This window comes from Hevea brasiliensis, chromosome 1 (assembly GCF_030052815.1).
Source record: "Hevea brasiliensis isolate MT/VB/25A 57/8 chromosome 1, ASM3005281v1, whole genome shotgun sequence".
NCBI classification, from domain to species: domain Eukaryota; kingdom Viridiplantae; phylum Streptophyta; class Magnoliopsida; order Malpighiales; family Euphorbiaceae; genus Hevea; species Hevea brasiliensis.
In genome coordinates this window covers 76,962,676-76,984,149 of record NC_079493.1, presented here as the reverse complement: position 1 = coordinate 76,984,149, position 21,474 = coordinate 76,962,676, and positions in this window count along the sequence as shown.

Genomic DNA, 21,474 nt, shown 5'->3' with positions numbered 1-21,474 from the left:
AAGCCAAATCAATTTTCACTCCCCCAAAACCCTAGCTTCACCTTATGTTTTCTACAAGATGCCTTAGTTAGCATACCAATTTATTATCCTTGTGTATATGTATCTTAAACATCATTTCTAATCCACTCTAAGTCCAACAAAACCCTCATTTCTATTCCTTCAATATGGCTGCCCAAATTCATGGCATTCATACACATGGGTTTGGTTCATTTATTCCACAATTTCTTACCTATTACACATCTCTAACATGGAATTAATGTGTTTTAAATACATATGTGCACTAACCTTGAATGGAGCCACTTCTAAGACTTCAAAACTTCACTTTCTTCCTTTCTTTTTTCTGTCCAAAGTTTGCTCTAGGTGTGAGGACCAAGTTTTATGAAGGCATATAGGGGTTTTATGGTGTAATTGGCTAGGTTTTGGAACTTGGGTGAGTGCATCAATGGAGGGAGATGGGGAGAAGTCACATTTTGGTGAAGAAGAAGAAGAATGGCTGCTGTAATTTTTGGTTATTTGGTCTTCATTTAGTCTCTTTATTAGTTAGTCAAATGATGGCTTAATTGTGATTGGTCATAATTTATAAATGACATCATCAAGATGTCATAAATGAGCTTTTCTTTGATTTTTCTTTTCTTTTCTTCACTACTCAATTTTAATTTAATTTTTAGTAATGTTTATTCATATTTTAGACCATAATAATTATTTACTTAACTGGACAAGTCGGCCAAAAATCACCTCTGAAGGCGAAATGACCAAAATGCCCTCCGTTTGGCTTAACGGGTCAAAATTGGCTGTACCGATTGAAAAATTTTCCTAAATATTTTCTTGGCATTCTAATGCTATAGGAACCTCAATGACCCTTCTCTGGAGTCCCAAAAATTATTTTATAATTTTTCCCCCGGGTCTAGGGCTCCTCGTTGCGAGAACCGCAACTTCCCTCTGATTACCCATCACTTGGGCACCGGCTCATTTGACTTGGTTGTATTTTATTTCTAAAATTTTTACTAAATTTTTCTTATTAATATTTGAGTTAATTATGGTTCCTCGCTTTAGTTTAAATATTTTTCCGGACGTTCTAGCTGTCCGGACCGACACTGGTCACCGGAACAGTAGACTGTGCGAAATTGCTACAGTGAGGGTGTTACACTTCACCCAAACACCTGAAATGAAGCAGAAAACATGGAATTAAGGGCTTAATAATAGAAATTACAAAAACTAATAAAATCAACTACTATGCATGAGATTACTCACCTAAATGCTATGAGATAGTATACAAATGTGCTTAAAAACATCTATACAATTCAAGTGTATCAAATACCCCCAAACTTAAACTTTTGCTTGTCCTTAAGCAAAACAAAACTCTATTTTAAAACACATTTTAGGGAATAACTTAGGAATATAACCAAAAACTTAATAAGCATAAAATTGAACTCCTCCAACCTTTATACCAATTATCCTCTTTCAAGGCATAAGGGTTCTAATAGCTGCCTGTTTGGAACTTCACCTTCTTTTTGGTGCTTCAACTAATTATTCCTCTTTACAAGGCCATTAATAAGTCACAAATAACCTGTTTTATCAGGATAGACTTGAGAAATACTTGCTCCCCTAAATTTGCCTCTATTGTGAGTAATTGTGATGAAGTAACTCAATTTCAATCTCCATTGGCATATCTCAATTTTGTATCTCTACTAATGTAGCATACACTTTTCAAAAGATCAAAAGGTCTTTAAACTGGTTGTAATTGGGCTAAAGGGATAATGACTTGGTTGCCAATGAAAGGTTTATAGGGAATGCAAATATAAGGATAGCATTTTATGCATAAAATACTAAGGATACTAAGTTTATTCTATTGATTTTGTCTGAAGAGGAGGGGCTTTTAGTTTTTATAGTGCCAAGCATGCTTCCATGATTCTTAAGACTTCCTTTTTCTCTTCTTTTTTTTTTTTTATTTATTTAAGTCCCTTTTGTCTTCTCCCCCAAACTCATTGCTTTTGTTGGGTTAGGAAGGCAGATTTTTCTTTGGTTTTAATTTCACACTTGCACTCTTTCTCAAGTTCTTCATCCTCTCTCCATTTTCTTTTTGCACTTAAATATACTTTTTACTTATACAATTAGCTTTCTCAAAAGGGTAGGTATGTGTTTAGGCTAGGGGCTAGGTAAATAATATGGGTAAGTAAGGAAAATCTAAGGGAAAAATGTAGGCTTCAAGTTGGCTACAAGGGATATACATTTTAATTAGGGGTGGCTAAGGCTTAGTGAGGCTAAAGCAAAGAATGCCTTAATCATTTCTTCATCAAGCATATGCTAGGATTTCGCCTTGATAGGTCCAAGAGATATGTTCTAGAGCTGCTAAGGCATTTTTAAGTTTGCTTGTATTTCAAAAAATTTTCTCCTAATTTTAAAAGTTCAATGTGATAGATTAATGGCTATGAAAGGGTTTAACTAGTCTAGTTCCACTAAAGAGATTAGGTTTTTTCATAGACGACATGTTAGAATCCCTTTTTGCCTTTCCAAATACGTTCATTCCTCTATCCCATGGAGTCCAATTATTAACTTACTAGAAATCGATTATAGCTCTAAGTTTCATAATTCAAAGTTTAAAATTTTCAAAAATTTTATGGAATTTTGATAAACAAGAATAATATAGCTGAATTTAAACAATGTAATGATATGCATGTAATGGTATTTGATATGCAAGAAATAAAATGCACTTGTACGACAAGAATAATATAGCTGAATTTAAACAATGTAATGATATGCATGTAATGGTATTTGATATGCAAGAAATAAAATGCACTTGTACCCCCTCCCCCCAAAGTCAAACCAGACATTGTCTTCAATGTTAACATAATATCCAAAATTAGAGAAAACGTACACAAATTATAAGAAAGCATATTATTTATTAAGCATGGAAAAGTTTGGACATAAAGCAAATAAAAGAGACCTATGATTGCAGTTTAGGACTAAGGTATTCAAGATTTTACAATAAAGAGCATATCCTATAGTCCTAGGTCTAAAAGGTCTCTGATGGTGATGATGGCGATGCTGGCTCCTCTTCATCGAGCCTCTCCATTAGCATGTCCAACTTGTTGAGGGCTTCCTGGAGACTGTCCTCGATTGCTCGCATCCTGTTGTTGATTGTGGTCTCCATGCACTGTAGGTATGCAAGTACCGGGTCTGTGGGTGGTGGGGTGTAAGGAGGCACTCGAGCGAGGGACTCCTAAAACATTGGCTCTTGGGGTTCTGCTTGTGGCTGCGAAGTCTCGCCAGGTCCTTCTTGTGCTTCGTCTCTTTGAGGGATGGCATTCCCTTTGGCATCCAGCAGGTAGCAGGTGTTGCCCACCTTCTTACATATCGCCATGGATATGCAGATGGTTTGATCTATTCTTGATATTCCACTGACAGAGCATAGCCTATGATGTCCTGGAACGAATCCGAAGTGGAAGGCGATAGTTGTGACAAGGCCACCAAGCATGATGTGCCCGGTAGGCTGATGACAGAGGCAGCGGAGGTGGTTACACAAAAAGAAGTCGGTGCTATAGTGCTGCCTGGTGATCATACACCATAAGAAGAATAGCTCACTAGAATTTACCATTCCCAGGCTATCACCACGGCCCATGATGGTGTGGATGGCAAATCGGTGTATGTAGCACTGGGCTAGACTTGTGATACCTGTGGATTTGGACTTGTTAGAGTTATACAGCTCTGTGTTCGGGGCAATGGAACTCCAGAAGTTGATGTTGTTATAGAGCATGCAGTTCATAGGGATCTCTTGGTGGCCGGCGCTATCGAAGCCGAAGATGGCATTGAACTCATCTATATTCATCACCTAGTCAACACTAAGGAGGCGAAATTCAATTTTGCCTCTGTTTTCCCTGTCGATAGGCCATAAGGTGGTCTTGAAACTACCCAAAAACTCCAAAGTTGTATCTCGGTATGCTGGAAATTAGAGTTGGGCGAACCTTGTCCTCCCGATGCTATGGAGTAGGCCATTGATCTCATCCTACAGCTCGATTTGCTCCAGCAATGTAAAATCCATGTATTTTGTGGAGCTTATTTTCTGGGTGTGAAGCCGGGTGTACATTGCCTTGTGGGCATCATCACGGAATCCCTAAGGAATAGAGATTTCTGGTTGAGGAGCGACTTGTGGTTAGGGTTACGGTGGAGGATGGGCTGGTTAAGAGGGTTGAGGAGAGGCTGCCCTTGTTCTTGGGCATTGGGGTGCCGGCTGAGGGGGAAAAGGTGAGGATTCCCCTCTGTGCCTTGAGGAAGAGCCCATTCTTCGCTCAGATCGCTTCGCAGGAGCCATTGATTTGTTTTTGGGAAGGAGAATATTAGGGTTTGGTGAAGGGAGAAGAGATTTGAGGGGTTTTTATAGTTTAGGAGGAGTGGAGATGAAGGGTTTTGCATTTATGAATGGGTTTAAGGTGAGGTTGGGCTATGGACCCATGTAACTTTCTGTCTCCCTCAGAGTTAAAAAATGGTAAGAAATTTAAGCACTTCTAGAAAATTACATGGGGCATGTGAAACCAGTGCATGACCCGTGTAATTTTATGATTTTCCAAATTTTTCTCAAATAAAAATTTTTATCATCACAACACATGAAATGGATGCAAAGGTTAGCAATAGAGCTACTTCCCCGATTTTGTCCAATTTTTTCTTTTATTGTAACACCCTTCCTATAGCAATTCCGTACATTCTACTGTTCCGGTGACCAGTATTGGTCTGGACAGCTAGAACATCCAAAAAAATATTTAAACTAAAGTGAGGAACCATAATTAACTTAAATATTAATAAGAAAAATTTAGGAAAAATTTTAGAAATAAAATACAACCAAGTTAAATGAGTCGGTGCCCTAGCGATGGGTAACCCAGTGGGAGGTTGCGGTTCTCGCAACTAGGAGCCCTAGACCAGGGAGAAAATTTATAAAATAATTTTTGGGACTCCAAAGAAGGGTCATTGAGGTTCCTATGGCATTAGAATGCCAAGAAAATGCTTAGAAAAATTTTACAATCAGTGCAGACAATTTTAGTCTGTTAAGCCAAATGGAGGGCATTTTGGTCATTTTTTCTTCAGAGGTGATTTTTGGCTGACTTATCCAGTTAAGTAAATAATTATTATGGCATAAAATGTGAATAAATATTGCTAAAAATTAAATTGAAAATGAGTAGAGAATAAAAGGAAAGAAAATGAGATTAAATGACAATTTTGACATCACATGATGTCATCAACCCTTTCCCCACCAATCACAATTAAGCTAACCTATTAAAAAGGGATAATTGAGACAAAAATAAACAAAAGTAATCAAATTCATCTCCTTCACCCAAATCAGCTGAAACACGTTCCACACCCAAACCACCATTGAAAGCATATCAAAGCTTCAATTCCCACCTTAAACCACCTCAAAACCCTAACTTGCCTTCATTAAAAATTATCCCTACCACTAGAGCAAGCCTTGGGCAGCAATTTGAAAGGAAGAAAGTGAAGTTTTTAAGTCTTGGAAAGTGACTAAGTGAAGGTTAGTGCCACTTTTGTTTATTTTTCTCTTATATTCTTTGTTACAGCATTAATCTAAACTAGAAAATATGAAAATGGAACAAATTGAAATTGTGGAGTTAGGGTTTGGGAGAAACCTAGGGTTTGCTCATGTGTTGGTGAATGAAAGTTTAAATAGTCAATTAGTGACCATTTTGCTGTGTATGATGAAGAAATAAAGTGAGTTGTGGTTTGGTATTTGAATTTGGGTGAGCTGCCTTGGTTGACCTGCAGGACTGAGTATGAGTCCAGCAGGTTTGGGCAGCTATAAATGGAGTTGTAGAGGTTTAATTGGTGCAAGGCCAATTAAACATGAAACTAGACACATAATGGCACAACTTTGGTGAAGAAACCCTGCCCAGAAAACCAAACCAAGTTGATCTAAAAATTGCCCTAATCTGGGTGACTTGCATTCTGCCTGGGCAAAAAGACTAAATGAACAGTATTTATTCATTTGGTCATAACTCAGTGTATAAAGGTCCAATTGACCTGAAATTTTACCAACTGAAAGCTGAGACATAGACCTAAAACTTTCATGAAGAACACAAATCCAAATTCTGACCATAACCTAGTCAAATTGCCAACCAAACTTAGGTTACCAAATTTGGCAGAACCAGTTTTGCCCAGAATTTTAGTTTCTATCCAATCCGGCCAGTTATGGTGCTTAGGCCATAACTTGAGCTACAAAACTCCAAATGGAGTGATTCAAAAAAGAAAATGTAACTAGACACAATAAGGAAAAACTTTCATGAAGATAATTTTGCCAAATTCCTACTGTATAAATGACTAATGGAATAGTAAACTTAGTGCTTGAAATCTAAAAATTGTGAATAACCAACACTTAGCTTTGAAATGGTATTGGCAACCAATACCAACAATTTTAGAATGAAAAATGTGGTATGTTGGGAGCATTAGAACCAATGTACCTATTGTCTATGCAAAAGTGAACATTTTAGTTGACTAAGGAAATGAATAGTAACACCTAGACCTAAATTTCAAGAATTGTAAAGTTTAAAAGTGTAACATGCCCTAGTACACCTAGTAAGATTGATTTGGATAGGTTGGCATGCCAATAGGGTTCAGTTAGTAATACTGCATATGGCATTATGCCATTCTGTGATTTTATGGCTTTTAGCCATTTTGACATTGTGATGTTACTTGGCCTTATGCCTAATATTTATTACAGCTCATTAGCTGTTTTGTAGCACACCGGGAGATACATATGTGACCGATGGTGTGACGGCCCAAGGTACTTGATACCCAGTGCCAGTTTACCCGTTTATCCAGTCCAGTCATCCAGTATACGTTACTTGGGCAACCAAAAATGAAAGCGAATAAATTTAATGAAATAATGAATATAACAAGTACAAAACAAATAAGACTACAAATAATTATCGAAAAATGGTCTGCATAAGATATCAGAACATTTACTGCATATTTATTTTCTGTTATTTCTTTTATTTCTATTATTGGCACCACTAAGCATTATTCCTTAGCGCGTTGCTTTTTGCCACATGTAGGTTCTGGAGAGACTAATAGAGAGCTCAGTAGACCACAGACTGGGTGAGATCATCTGCAGCTCTGCATAGTGTCCGTGTCACCTCACCGTCTTCAGTGCATTGATAGGACACTAGGTTTCATTTTGGTATATTGTAATTAACTTTTATTTTTTCATATGTAATTGAGACTTAGGTAATGTATTTTGGTATTAATGTAAATAGTGGAAATTGTGTTTATGAATGGAAAATTGAGTATTTATTTATGATTTGTATATGAATATCATGAGGAATGAATGAATGAGAAATGGAATTTTTGTTGAAAAATATTGAGACTTTATTGATGAAATGAAGTTTGGGAATGATTGAAAATATATTGGAAGTGTTTTTCACATGTTCCAAAGAACTGTTTTCTCCGGTTTTAGCCGGTACTCTGCCGGATTTTCTGTAAAATTTGCGGAACCTCAAATGAATTTATGTTTCAATAAATGACTTAAATGAATGATATTTCACAAATTGTACTTCATACTATGAAAAAAAATAAATAAGGAAAAATAAAAATAATTGAAATAAAATAGGATGTTTCGGTACACGGTATGACATATCTTACTCGGTTATATTGTAGATGGGTAAGGGGTGTCACATTTATGGTTTTCACTCGATGATTCCTCTCCTCTCTTGTTCTCTACTCCCCTTTTCCTTTCTTTTCCAGAAGGTCCTACAAAATGAAATACTAATGAGTATGAAACAAAAATTAATATGAAAGAGGAAAAGAAAAAAAGTTTAGAAAAGTTTTGGGTTGCCTCCCAAAAAGCGCTTGTTTATAGTCTTTAGCTAGACTTTGCTTGTTTATGGTCTGTCAATAGGATGGTCGAGGGTACAATTGACTCCCATTTCTATGGGTTCTACCCTTAAAGTAAGGCTTCAGCCTCTGCCCTTTGATCTTAAATGCTCCTGAGGTTTTGCTCCACACTTCTACTGCTCCATGTGGAAAGACTTGAGTGACCTTAAAAGGTCCAGACCATCTTGATTTCAGCTTCCCTGGAAAGAGTTTTAATCTAGAGTTGAATAACAGGACAAAATCTCCTTCTTTTATTTTTTTCCTTGCTATGCGCCTGTCATGCCATCTTTTGGTTTTATCCTTGAAGATTTTGGCATTTTCGTATGCAACCTGTCGGATTTCTTCCAACTCATTTAGTTGTAGGAGCCTTTTTTCACCAGTAGCTTTGAGGTCAAAGTTTAGGATCTGAATTTCCTAGTAAGCTTTATGCTCAAGTTCAACAGGGAGATGGTATGATTTTCCATAAACCAGTCGGAAGGGTTTTGTGCCAATTGGGATTTTATATGCAGTGCGGTATGCCCACAGTGCATCATCTAACTTCATGCACCAGTCCTTCCTGGATCTGTTTACATTTTTCTCTAGAATCTGCTTCAGTTTCCTATTTGAGATTTCTATTTGGCTGCTGATTTGAGGATGATAAGGTGTGGTCACCTTGTGAGTCACTCCATACTTTTTCAGCAGTGTTTCGAATTATTGGTTGCAGAAGTGACTTCCTCTATCGCTGATTATTACTTGTGGTGTGCCAAATCTTGTAAAGATATTCTTCTTAAGGAACCTTATGACCACTTTAGCATCATTAGTTGGTGTGGCTATTGCTTCTACCCATTTTGACACATAATCAACACCAACCAGAATATACTTATTTCCATGGGAAGAGGGGAATGAGCCTATGAAGTCTATCCCCCATACATCAAACAACTCTACCTCAAGTATACCATGCAGTGGCATTTCATTCCTACTTGAAGTGTTACTTGTTCTTTGGCATTGATCATAAGCTAGGACAAAGGATCTCACATCTTTAAACAAATGTGGCCAGTAATGTGACATCCTCCCTGTACCAATTCTGTATGTTTTGTTGCTCCAGTAACCTAATATCAGTCCAGGCAAGTCAGGATGTCTGGAACTACACTTTGGTGATAGTGAACAGACATATATTGGTGAAATAAATAAAAAGAAAATACAAAAAAAATTAAAGAAAAATAAAAGAGAGAAAATGAAACTAAGTTAAACGAGCCGGCACCGTAGTGATGAGTGATCGCATCGGAAAGTTACGGCGAAGGCAATTGCCGACCCCAGAACTGCGGAGAACACTTGGAATTATATTTTGGGACATAATTAAAGGTTTATTGAAATGTAATTCACACTAGAAATATCAAAGAAAAATTAATAAATTAGTACAAAGAAAAACGAAAAATTAAGAAACAGACAAAAAACAGTGTTACCGAAAAATCGGGAATATAACCCGAAGAAGGGCATTTTGGTCATTTGACACCTAGAGTTGCCTTTTGACCTTAATGTCCATTAAAAATAAATGATATTACACTTTGGAAATATCATGAAAAATTAAAATGAGGTACATTATATGAATTGTGAAAGAAATGGGGCTTAAAATCCAAATTATGAAACTTTGAATAAATAAGCAATAAAGGTAAGTACTCCACTAACTGCTAATTTGGGACGCCTATATAGGACTTTGGGACAACAGATCCCACTAACTTGGTCTTCTTCTTCTTCATTCTTCTTCTTGCCGAAATGGAGCTCCCAAACCAAAACCTCCATGGATGCACATATTGAAGCTTTCTCTCTCCATCATCAAGCCATAATTTCTGCAATTGTTCTTCATTAAAGTTGACCTACACATCTTGGGAAACCTTTAGGCAGCAAAAAGTAGAGTAAATTCCAAGGTTTTATCAAGGTCAAGTTGAGGTAAGTGTCCAAATCCCCTCCCTTGCTTTAGTAAACTTCATGTTTAGGTTAAGGTGAGTTGAATGGTGAAGAGAATGGAAGAATTTATTGAGTTATAGTGTTGTTCAATTTTGGCAACCATGAGAACCTATGTTGCTTGAGTTTTTCTTACCTCTAATGGATGGAAAATAATGTTGATTTAGTCATTTTAATGTTGTAGTAATTTAGTTTTCATGTATATGTACATTGAGCACTTGAATTTGAGGGTTTGGAAAGCAATTTGTATATCTTAGCAAACTGCCACTTTTGGTAGCCTTTAAATTCATGAATTAGTGTTTGGTTTCATGAATTTTCTTGATGAATTATGGTGAAGATGAATTGAGAGCAGTGTATGTGAAGTAATGGTTGGGAGGTATATGTTATAATCAAGTGTTTTCATGTATATATTATGTTGAATTGAACTTTGCAAATTAGGGTTGTATAATGTACATGGAACACTTGTATATTCTGCCCAAATGGACATGATTGAGATATGATGAATGGTATATAAGTGTTATGAATGTATATTTGTAGTTTTGAGAGGAGGAGAAGTGTCATTTGGAAGTGTTCTTTATGTGCAGATTGTGTTGTGAAGGCAGTAGGTAAATTGAACCATAAGTAACAATTGGTGACCCCAATTGGTATGAGGTCAATGGGAGGTGAAACTAGACACAAAATAGGCCAACTTTCATGTAGAAATGTTGCCAAAATTCTGCCTAGAAACTTACCTTAAAAATGACCTAATCCAGAATTGGTAAGTGCAGCCCCAGATTTTTGACTATATAAACAGTAGTCACTAAGATGACCATAACTCACTCAAAACAGGTTTAAATGATCTGAAATTTTTACCATGGCTTCTTAGACATAGAGCTACAATTCTTATGAAGACACCAAAGCCCAGAAATGGGCAGAACCAAGTCAAATTGCTTGCACAAGTTCAGGTACAAAAACTGCCAGAACTGAATGTGACCTAAAATTGACCAAATTTTGCACTAAAGATGCAATCTGTCCAACTTTAGTAAATTGACCATATCTTGGTCTATACAACTCAGAATGACCTGAAATTTGTGCCAAAAGTTCAATAAGACATAGAACTATAATTTTGCTTCTTTGACTAGAAGCTAAAAACTAAGAGAAAAAGGACATTAAGCTAGACAAATCTAGCACACTAAAAATGAAAATTTGACATTTACATACAATGATGCTTGAAGTAATTTGGCAATGAATGCCAACTTGTAAAAAGGGTAAATTGCACTATATTGGCAGCATATTGAATTACAAATTGTGACATGTTGATGCTAGAATCAACTTATCCATATTACCTAAAAAGGTCAACATTTACATTGACTTGTGAATTACATGTTAACTAGTAAACTCAAAAAAATGAAGAATTAAACAATTAATTTATAATGTGCCCTAGTTTGCCTAGTTGACTAGTTTGGATAGGTTGGCATGCCAATAGGATTCTGATAGCTGTTCTGTAAATGGTTTTATGCCATACTGTGTTTTTACGGCATATTATGCAGCACTGTGACTTTAATAGCCTACGGCTATACATATTGTATTATTATACTTAGCTCATTGCCAAATTGACTATATGGCTTTTTAGTCACACTGTTTGCATACCGGGAGACACTTTGTGACCGATGGTGTGACGGCCCGAGGTACTAGGCACCCAGTGCTAGTATATCCATTTATCCAGTCTGGTCAGTGTATAGGCTACACGGGCAGTTAATTTAAGCATTATTAAATTCAAATAGTTAAATTCAGTTTATTAACATACAACACCACCAAAATTAGCAAAAAAAAAAAAAATGAAAAGTTAGCAAATAAAAGTAGAATCAGCAACTGCAAAGAATATCGATGTTATAAATTCATAAACAATTCATTTATTTTATTTTAGTATATATTTCTTTATATTGGCACCACTAAGCAGAATTGCTTAGCGTGTTGCTTTTGCTACACGTAGGTATTGGAGACACAGCTGGGGAGCCCAACAAACCTATGACAGGGTGAGACATCAGATCTGCACAGGAGTCCAGAGTCATCCACACTACACTGCATACATGGTCGGACTTAGGATTATGTGTAATGACTATCAGTTATATTTTGACATTTTGTTATGTAATTTTATGTATTCTAAAACTTTAAGGTTTGTAATAATTTGTACATATTAAACTCCTATGGAGAGTGTTTTAATGAATGTAAATTATGATGGATTGTGTTTTGAAACTATGAAATAGTTGAGATTTTGAGAATATTATCATATTGAACTGTTTTTAACAGGTTTAGAAGGACAGTTTGTCCGAAATACAGACGGCACCTTGCCGGATTTTTATTACCATTTTTGAAACACTAATTTTATTAAAGTATGAAAATAGAATCAGCATGATATAAATTTTACATAAAAGACTTTTTAAAATCAAATTGAGTTCAAGAAATGAGATGATTATAGACCAGGTGCTCCGGCACGCCGTGTAGCACGCCTTGCTCGGCTATACTGTAGACGGGTGAGGAGTGTTACAAGTAAAATCCTGCTTGCAAGATCTTGGCTGCTGTTTTTGAGGTGCCAAAATATCCTCCATATAGTGATGAATGGCATTGATGAATGATACTTTCCATATCTTCCTCTGGTATGCATCTTCTTATCAGCCCATTATTACATTTCTTGTACTGTAGAGGTTCCTCCCATGTGTAATATCTCACATCATATAGAAATTTCTTCCTTTGCTGATAAGTCATGTTTGGAGGCAATACCCTGCATACAAGAAAATTAACAAAGTCAGCATACCAAGGAGTCTGGGAGAATCTAGTAATTGCTCATCAGGAAATGAGTCATCAATTGGCAAATCCTCGAAGTCTCCTGTGTACTCCAATTTTAGCTTGGAAAGATGGTCAGCCACTACATTTTCAAATCCCTTTTTATCCTTGATTTCAAGGTCAAATTCTTGTAGGAGTAGAATCCATCAAATCAGCTTTGGTTTTGCTTCCTTCTTATTCAAAAGGTATCGGATTGCAGCATGATCTATGAAAACGATGACTTTTGACCCAATTAGGTAAGATCTGAATTTATCCATTGCAAACACCACTGCTAGGAATTCCTTCTCTGTGATAGCATAATTGATTTGCGCGTCATCGAGTGTCTTGCTAGCATAATAAATGGCATGGAGCTTTTTATCTTTTCTTTGCTCGGGCACCACTCCAACTGCAAAGTCACTTGCATCATACATCACCTCCAATGGTAGCTCTGTAACACCCCGAACCTCCGAGTTATGAATAGTACCATTTTTGGTCCGTGACTAATACTATTCAAAGACACCTTGAGGACTAAAAATAAATAGAAAATTAATTGAGATAGACACAATAAAAATTCTAGTGAATAAAAAAAAATAAGGACTCATCGGGTATTATAAAAAGAAGGATTATGACCCGATGAGGGGCATTTTGGTCAATTTACCTTAAGAGTTGACTTTTGACCAAAATGTCAATTAAATTAAATGAAATTAATGAATTGAATTATGGGATAAAAATTGAAGAAAAATTCAAGTAAAAATATGTAAGGGAAAATTTAAGAAATGAAAACTTAAACTTTCATTTCCATTATGACAAAATTAAAATGAAAGACTTATGGGCTTTTGATAGTTAAATTTAATTATTTAATTAAAAGGAAAAAAATTAAGTGTAAATGTAAAAAAAAAAAGGAATAAAAATTTAAGTTTAATTATCCTTATGACACAATTAAAATTTATAATTTTAATAAGCTAATTTTGGGGATAAATATATATATATATATATATATATATATATATATATATAAGAAGACAAATGTCTTCTTCATTTCTTTTTTTTCATAAGAGGCCACCACCCTCTCCTCTCTCTTCCTCTCTCTCTCTCTCTCTCTCTCTCTCTTTCTCTTCTTCTTCCACTTCTTCCCCTCATTGATTTCCCCTCCCAAGTTTTAATTCCCTTAAATTCCCTTCATAAATTCCATAGCCCACTAAAAAAAAAACATCAAAGAGATCTTTGATTGAGAGATTAAAAACAAGGAGAACAAGAATTGGAAGAAAAGTGAAGTTGGAAAGAAATCAACAAGAGGTAATTTTCTTTTCATGTTAGATTAGTTGTATAAGCATGGAATGAAGTTAATTTATGATAAAATTTCATAAAAAAATGAAAGAAAACATATATGGAACCTAAACTAGGGTTTTGGCCAAATAGGAGAAAAATTAGGGTTTTGAACATTAGGGTTTAGAGACCAAAAATGTGAAAAAGTGCTAAATGATGTCTTTGACATAGTTTAAGGAAAGAAATGGCCATTTGTGACCTAATTAAGTGTGTTAGAAGTGTCACACCTTACCCCTCTGTAAGGCATAACATGATCCCATAGAATACCTAATGAACTACCGAACTTCACCTACCGATAACTCATTAAGTACCCCACAAGGGATTTTAAACAATTTTTGTTACTTTTGACAAGTGGTGAGCATTTTCTAATAGGTATTTAAAACATATGATTAAAAGTAAATCTAATTAATATTTTTGGTCCATTTTAGTTTTCCGTAAATTTTATAAAAATTTTGACAGAGTTCTGTCTGTATTTTGAGAAACCAGTTCTTCAAATACCTGTAAAAAGCACTTCTAAAAGTTTTTCTCAACCACTACTTCGATTTCACAATCAAACTCAATCAATTTCACAATCACTTCAATAAATTTCTCAAGTTCAAAATTCAATCATCCTCAGCATACTAGCAATATATTTCATTTAAATTAAATAAAATAGTTGTACTCATATTTCATTAGAGACAACACAATTTATGTACATTCTTACAAAAATTTACATCAAAAGAAATACAAACTAAACTTTATTACAAACTTCATACAAATTTTTGTACAAGCTGCTCAATACCCATTTGCACGTCCATACATTTATATGCAATACATACATGAAAAGAAATATTTACAATTAGGGTATAAATTATACCTGATGACTTTAAGCTGATAGCTCTTCACACCTCAAGAAATTCGACTGCTGCTCCTCTAGTCTCTCAGACTGCGACAAAGAATAAGCCATCGCTGAGTACTAGGACTCAGTGGTGCACAACATACTAAAATAATCTTTATGCAAAACTTAAATCACATTTATTCAAAAATTTGACTGAACATGAGAATTAAGTACAAATCACGCATTGTGAGATTTTAAATGCAAATCAAGTTCATTTCAAAATATCAAAACATATTTCATAAAACCCACAGTTAGATCATGCCATTCGAAACAAATAGAATCTCAATAGCCAGAGGCTAAGAGAAATCACATCACAAGGCTAGCTAGCTCAAATATATGGATATCCATTCACATCCTCTTCTACTGGCACACCTCAACACTTCTCCAGAGAAGGAATCAAAATTCGAAACTAATTACCCCCACTAGTCGTGCTAGTGAGGTGTTCAAATATATGGTCATGACACTGTGGTTTCAAAACTTATCTTAACAATTTGCTAAACATTGTCATTTCAAATATACATAATAACATTTCAACAATTTAGATCAAACATCATAAGAATGCCATAATTCAATATTTCACATTATTCAAAACAGTATACAAAAGATGATTATAAAAAGTATACGTTGTGCACAAACCTCAAGCGAGTCGCCTCTTGGCCTTCACTCGGTTCCTCGGTTTTTTTCCGGTATTCTTTTCAACTGAAACACACAATTTTACAATGTTTCAGTACTAGAACTTAACATAAATGCAAAATAAATTTAGCTTCATATTTACCTTGTGACACCCCTTACCCGACTACAGTGTAGCCGAGCAAGTTATGCCACTCAGTGTGCCGGAGCACTCTATTTTATCTTAATTCATTTTTATCATGGTTTTGAATACAATTTGTGAAATATAATTCATTTAAGCCATTTATCGAAATTATTATTTATTTGAGGTTCTGAAAATTTTAAAGAAAATCCTGCAGAGTACCGGCTAAAAATGGAGAAAACAGTTCTTCGGAACCTGTGAAAAACACTTCCTATGATCATATTTAATCAATCCCAACTCCAATTATCAACAAAGTCTCAGAATAATTTCAGCAATTTCATTTATTTCTCAATCATTCATCTCATAGTACTCATATACAATTCACATTTTGTATCACATCAAGTTACAGCAATTTCTTAACGATTCCTCTATTTGTCATTTCACATCATCATTAGACTCAAATCATAAATAAATTCTCACATGTGATTTATAATCACAATTTACAAGTACTTACATTAATACAAAATTATATTACATTTGTTTCAAATACACATGATAAAATAAGAGTTTAATTACAAAATTTACAAAAACCTCAAAATACAAAATGGGACCTAGTGTCCTACCAATGCTTGTGGATGGTGAGGTGACACGGACACTATGCGTAATCGTGAACCGCCTTACCGAACTGTGGTCTACTGGGCCCTCTGTCCAAATCTTGATCGCACTACGCGTTGCAAAAGCGACGCGCTAAGCATAAAGCTTAGTGGTGCCAATAATACAAGAAAATATAATATGCAAATAAAAATAATAATTTCCTTGCTATTGTGTTCATAAGAAATGAATAATTACTAACTTATTGTTTAGTCGAGGGCTAATCATGTTTTATGATATTAACTTCTTCATGCATTTCGTTAATTATTTTCTTCATGATCTTGAGCTTCTTTGTATTTTTGTAATCATTCCTGATACTTAATTTTCGTATTTTCTTTAATAATCAGTTCAATCACAGTTATACTTTTCCATGCCCAAGTAACCTATACTGGACGACTGGACTGGATAACGGGTCGTTGGCACTGGACACCGCGGTGCCTCGGGCCGTCATACTATGGGACGCAGAACGTCAACCATGTATGCAGTCAGTATGGCTAAAAAGCCATGATATCACATAATCGGGCATAAAAGCCATGCATACGGGCATAAAAGCCATGAATACGGGCATAAAAGCCATGAATACAGGCATAAAGCCTTTCACAGTACTGCTAAAACAATACCCTATTGGCATGCCAAACTATCCAAACCAATCTTGTTAGGAATACTAGGGCATTTAATACTTTAAAATGTTAATATATTGTGCTTTATGACTTCATTATTTCATGATAAATTTCAATCATAATTCATACATTCATTTGATCATTTATATGATCACAATTCACATCAATTATTCTTTTATACCATTGTACTCAAAATACTTCTCCTCTTTACAATAATGAGAACTAATGTCTCATTCATACAATAATATGGTTTATTTATCCATTCATTATGTTATTCATATTGATCACAATTCTAAACAATGGTTCACATGTACCATTGTATTCAAAACATTTTTCCTTTCTCATTTATACATTCAAGAATCTACTTATGCAATTACAAATTTTATATTTCAAGTTGAGTTACTAATATTTTATGAATTCCATTTGTGATGGGCATATATGCCCTAACTATCTATTCACATCAATTAGGTGACTTATTTTTCATGTTTCAAGTAATCCATGAATATTTCATGGATTTCAAATTTATGGCCTAATTTCTTTTTAACAATTTTGACTAGGATGCATAGTCCATATTTGTCATACAATTCTAAGCATTTAAGCTTAGAATTGGTTCTAGGTCTTCATCTTAATTCACTAATCATTTTGATTACTATTCACCATACTAGTCAACCAAAATGTTGACCTTTTTATACTTAATGGATATATTAATTCTAATTACACCAAGATCCCACATTTTGAGTTTTACATTTACTAGTATTAATTGCCAATTGCAATTTAAAGTCCCCTAGATGCATTTCTAATTTCAAATTTTGAATTTCAAGTTTTGGTGTCACTATTCACCTCATTGGTCAACAAAAATCTTGACTTTTGCATTGACAATAGGTACATTGGTTTTAACACTCCCGATGTACCACATTTTGCATTTAAAACTTGTTGGAATCAATTACCAAATCCATTTCCAAGCTTATTTCAAGTTTTCATATCACTATTCACTTTATTAGTCAACTAAAATGTTGACTTTTGCATAGAAAATATGTACATTGACTTTGGCACTTCAAACATACTACATTTTTCATTTAAAACTTGTTGGTTTTGGTCACTTTCTCAAAGCTTAGGTCATTTTGGCAAAATTGCCAATTTTTGGTTTTGGTGCTCCGAAGTTGCACTGTTTCATTGGTCAATTTACTGTTGGAATTTGACAAAACTTCCTTCATAGAAAATGTTCCTTATTTTGTCTAGTTGAATTTCTTTTTTTGAATCACTCCATTTGGAGTTTTGTAGCTCAAGTTATGGCCAAAATAAGTTTATTGTTCACATGTACTGTTCCTGCTGAAATTTTGGGTTTTGGCAGATTTTGGTCCAACTTTGGTCAGTAATTTGACCAAGTTAAGTTCATAATTTGGTCTAACTTTCTTCATATGAAATGTTTTACCATGCCTTAGGTTTCCATCGGTTCAAGAATCGCCTAAATCCGAGTTTTCTAGAGAGAGTTATAGCCATCCAAACATTACTGCTCAAATGAAAATTCTGGAAATCTCAGTACAGTAAACTTCACTTTGCTCAATGATTTGATTAGGTTCTGGTCATAATTTAGGGTAGGTTTCTTCATGAAAGTTGCTCAATGTCTTAACTTGTTGCTGTAAAAATTTCAGATCAATTGACCATTTCTACAGTGAATTATGGCCAAATGAACAGTTACTGTTCATTTGGTCATTCTGCAGGGGCTGTTTGTAGGGTATCCGGATTGGGGCCAACTTTTGGTCCTCTTGCTTTGGTCTTTTGGGCATGGTTTCTTCAGAAAAAATGTGCCATTATAAGCCTAGTTTCATGTCCAATTGGCCAAACACTAATTGGACCAACACAGCCCAAGCTATGGTAGTCCAAGTGGACTGAAATTTTAGTCACCCTGCTGCACTCACAAGGAAGCATGCTCCTTCACTTTGCCATGCTACATTTCAGTCCAATTTATGGCCAACTTACCTAAAATGGTCACTAATTGACCATTAAAATGTTCTCTAATAATTTCCCAAGCTAAATCCAAGTTTCACTCCCAAACCCTAGCTCATTTTCAAGGATTACACCAATTACCTTAGTTAGCACACCAATTCATCATACATATATATATATACCTTAAACATCATCTTTAGTCCACTCTAAGTCAATCAAAAACACTTAATCTTGTTCCTCCCTAGGGCTGCCAAAATTCATTGTATACATACACATAAATTCCATTCATTTAATTCACAAATTCTTGCTTATTTTAGGTCTCTAATCATGGAAAGAGAAAGATGTATGCATAATAGGCACTAACCTCTTGTAGGGCAGAATTTTCCCAAGCTTGACTTCACTTTCTTTCACTTTCTTCTCTTCTAATGGCTGCCCAAATTTAGCTCTAGTGATAAGGAAAATTTTTTGTGAAGAGAGGGTGAGGTTTTGGTGTAGTTGGCTATGGAATCAAGCTCATTTGGAGCTTTAATGGTGGTTTTCCTCTTGTTTCTCTCTTTGGTGCGTGAATAAGAAGAAGGGCTGCTGGAATTTTTCTATTTTTACCTCATTTTTTTATGTCATTTTAATCTCTTTTAATTTGCTTGTCAAATAGTGATTGGTTGGAGAGTGTTGGATGACATCATATGATGTCATAATTTGCTTTTTATTTCATTTTTCTTTTCTTTTCATCACTACTCATTTTCAATTCAATTTTTAGTAATATTTATTCATATTTTAGATCATAATAATTATTTACTCAACTGGACAAGTCGGCCAAAAATTGTCTCTGAAGGCGAAATGACCAAAATGCCCTCCGTTTGGCTTAACGGGTCAAAATTGGTTGTACCAATTGAAAAATTTTTCTAAATATTTTCTTGGCATTCTAATGCCATAGGAACCTCAATGACCCTTCTCTGGAGTCCCAAAAATTATTTTATGAATTTTTCCCCTGGTCTAGGGCTCCTCGTTGCGAGAACCGCAACTTCCCTCCGGTTACCCATCGCTTGGGCACCGGCTCATTTGACTTGATTGTATTTTATTTCTAAAATTTTTACTAAATTTTTCTTATTAATATTTGAGTTAATTATGGTCCCTCACTTTAGTTTAAATATTTTTCCGGACGTTCTAGCTGTCCGGACCGACACCGGTCACCGGAACAGTAGACTGTGCGGAATTGCTACCGGGAGGATGTTACATACCTAATTCTAACGTGTTAAATTCGACGTTCACGAAATTTTTGTGTTTCGGGTTACTATTCACTATACTATTCAAGTCAAATAGATGACTTTCTAAGGCTTAATAGGTATGGGAACTCCAACTTCACCCACATACTACATTTTGGTCACTAAACTTGTTTGTTTTGGTTGTTTACTCAAATCCTAAGTCTTTTAGGTAAATTTGGTAAATTTCAGTTTTGGAGTCCTAAGTTGCACTGTTCCATTGGTCACTTTATTATTGGAATTTGGCAAAACTTTCTTCATAGAAAATGTTCTCCATTGTCTTAAGTTTATTCTCCTTTTTGAATCACCCCAATTGGAGTTTTGTAGCTCAAGTTATGGCCAAAATACAGTTACTGTTTACGTGCACTGTTCATACTGCAATTTTGGTTCTAGCAGATTTTTTATCCAACTTTGTTCAATAATTTGATCAAGTTAAGTCCATAATTTGGTCTAATTTCCTTCATACGGAATGTTCTACTATGTCTTAGGTTTCCATCGGTTCAAGATTCACCTAAATCGGAGTTTTCTAGAAAGAGTTATAGCCATTGAAACTTTACTGTTCAAATGACAATCCTGCAGTTTTGCAGGTTCAGTAACTCAACTTTGCTCAATAATTTGATTAGGTTAATGGCATAATTTGGGTTGGTGTTCTTCATGAAAGTTTTAGATCTATATCTTATCTAATTACTGGTAAAATTTCAGGTCATTTTGACCTTCCTAGCTCGAGTTATGACCAAATGAACAATTACTGTTCATTTGGTCAGTTTGTGCAGTGGCAGACTGCTCTTAACTAACTTTGGTCAATTGGTTCACTAGGTTTTGGTCATTTTTTGAGCATGATTCCTTAATGAAAATTGTGTCATTTTATGTCTATTTTCATTCCCAATTGGTGGCATATCAATTGGACTTGTAAAATTCCCGTTTTGGTCTTTCAAAGTTGGCTTGGTCATGCTGCCAGCAGCATGACCATTTACCCTATGAATTTGACTTCCATTCTAACAATTCCCACACATCTCCTTTGGTCATTATTGACCATTTTTTCACTTCACAATAGGTCAAACATGCCATTTACTCATTTTTCCAAATTTCGCCTCAAAACCCTAGGCCTCCAAACCCTAATCACACTAAAATGTTGCATTTATTCACATTTATGCATTTCCATCTTACTACCATTCTCATGCAAGTTTACTAACACATTTAAATCCATCAAACCATACAAAATCATACTCCCCTTCAACAAGCCAAAATTTCAGTTTGGTCCTCCCCCCATATTTTTATTTCATTTTAAGTTTATTTACAAGCTCTTGATGCCATAGAAACACTAATTAAACAAAAAAAAAAAAAAATTGAAGTTTATATTACTAACCTTGAGCAGAATTTTCTTCCTCCTTTTCTTCAAAATTTTCTTCTTTCTTTTCCTTGAATCCT